Source organism: Egretta garzetta, unplaced genomic scaffold (assembly GCF_000687185.1).
Source record: "Egretta garzetta isolate BGI_Z169 unplaced genomic scaffold, ASM68718v1 scaffold856, whole genome shotgun sequence".
Classification (NCBI taxonomy): Eukaryota; Metazoa; Chordata; class Aves; order Pelecaniformes; family Ardeidae; genus Egretta; species Egretta garzetta.
Window position 1 is genome coordinate 125,190 of NW_009260099.1, and position 2,382 is coordinate 127,571.

Sequence of the window (2,382 nt, forward strand, 5' to 3'; positions counted from 1 at the left end):
TGGGAAAAGCCCAAACAAAAGTGTAAGGCCACTGCAAAGAGACCACCTTGCACAACCAACGAGAAGCAGAGCTACCAGGGGCATGAAATCCTGTGGGATTCCCTGAGGGAAATCCTCCTTGCAGCACTTCAGAAAGACGTCCGTGAACCGTACCTGAGTGGACCCTCCCCCCAGCACCGAGCCCTGCCTCACCTTTGTGCCAAACACGGAGCAGCATGCTTCCACCACTGTTTATGCATCCTGTCCCCTTGTTTTAACTTGTTTGAGTGCATGAAACCATCCCGTGAGATTTTCCTGTCAGTGAGTGCTCACAGCCAGTCTCTGCTGGCTGTCAGCAGCCCCGGCACAGTCTTCCCTGAATCTGTTTTGGGAGGACAGGAGGCAGATGTCTTGAGTCATGACCCTCAGGCCACTCTGAGCATCTAGATTTGCAGCCATTCTTGTTCCTAAAGGAAAGGGCAAGGGGTGATAAACAGGGCAACAACTGAAACAGAGACTTCTTGTACAGCAATTCATACTTAAACCTCATTCAGAAGGGAAACACTGAGACCATTCAGAGAGAAAAGGCAAATTACAAATTCTCTACAAGAAGCTGAGAACACGAGGACTCTTGCAACAACTCATAACAAATAGGCTACTTCATTTATTGTTTATTTCCCCATATGCATGAATCAACCATCTCAGAAACTCCATCACACACAGGGCAGAAAAAGTTATTTACAAGAGGGACATCCCCAAAATAAGCTTAAGATGTACAGATTTATAATGGGAACTGAGAGGGGGGGGAGAGGACAAAACCAAAACCAAGGACATTGCAGTCAGACTTTGACTTTCGGTTACAGAAGAGATCTCTATCTCCATGTAAGTGGGATTTTCAACTATTAAATAAATGGCATCTTAAAAATAGAACATTTCATAATTTCAACATGTGTATTATTTCTTCTAAATAAATATTGCATGGAAATGATGCTGCTTTGCTACCATAGCTGCCTCTTCTCTTTCTGTGACTCAACCGGTTATCACCTCTCTTTTTCTGTGGATTCATGGTTTTGTTTCCTAATGGCAAATGCTATTTCCTCCACTTATGTTTGGGTTTTTTGTTTGTTTTTCGCTTTTTTAAAGGCCTGAACAGGCTCAAGTGAAAATGATGAGCATCTTCCCTAACCCTTACACTTACCCCTAACACCCTGCTACAGTTCTTGCAGACTCCCACAGTATTTTTCAGGTTCAGTAAAGCTTCCTTCCTTCCTTCCTCCTCCTCAGCTGCTGATCCTAAAACTAGCTTTGTTTGAAGAAAAAGTCAGAATAAGGCATCAACCTTCCTGTCTGGAATTGCGCTCCAAAGTGCACGTCAAGCCTTCAGGCCACCTGGCCATCCCCACGCTTCCTGAGAACAAAACATTTAACGCTGAGCCTCTCTCTGTCCCTGGCTTACTTGGAACAGTTGCTCCTCCAGGGGGGAGGAGCGCAAGTGAATTTTTACAGGTGAAATGGGGAGGGGGACACATGGACCTTCCTTCCACTGGTGAGGACAGCTTATCCCTGAAATGCACTAAGGCTTTTAATAAAGTGAACATAAAAGGACAGTCCCTTGAAGGTGCGGGAAGACCCAGTCAGGATCCCGGAGGTCCTGCACTGCCAGGGGAGGTGAGAGGAGAGCTCCCTTGTGCTCGGGACTAGGGCAGAGCCACAGCAGCACACTCCCACCAGCTCCTTCCAGAGGCAAGATGACTCCAGGCTTCCCCAGGGCAGGGGCCATTTCTACAGAAACTACTTTTGGAAATACAGACCTTTTGCTGATACTTATTTACCGCCCATTTTCATGAGCCTCAAAACCACAAGCAGGCATTTTACAAAGCGGGTACTGCTGCACGCATGCAGACCTGCTTCTCCATCCTGAAGTTATGTGGAAAAGGGAGCACAGTTATTTTGGGATACCATCCTTCTCTTCACCACTCCTATGGGTCTGCCAAAAATAGGGTGAGGGATGCAAGAGGGGACCAGAGAGCTAAGGCACACTATTAGATATGAGGATGGCGGGATGGTGCTGTCACACAACAGGAAATCTTTGGGTAGAGAAGGGTGTCATTGAATACACGAATGTCAGGACGCTGCCTTCACTGTTACTGTCACCTGCAGAATTGCAATTTCAAAAATGCAGCTCCTGACTAGGAAAAAACGCTTGCAAACAGCTAATTATTCCCTTTCGTGTTCCCTTGACAGATTTCTAAATTGCTGGACCCATCCTGTATTTTGGTTGAGAAGAGGACATGAGTTATCTCACACATGAAGGATGCCCTACTTTGGTACCAAATCCTGCTCTTAGATATTCACTGAGACCAGCAATGGTTGCAGGCAAATATCCAAACGCAAAATTTATCT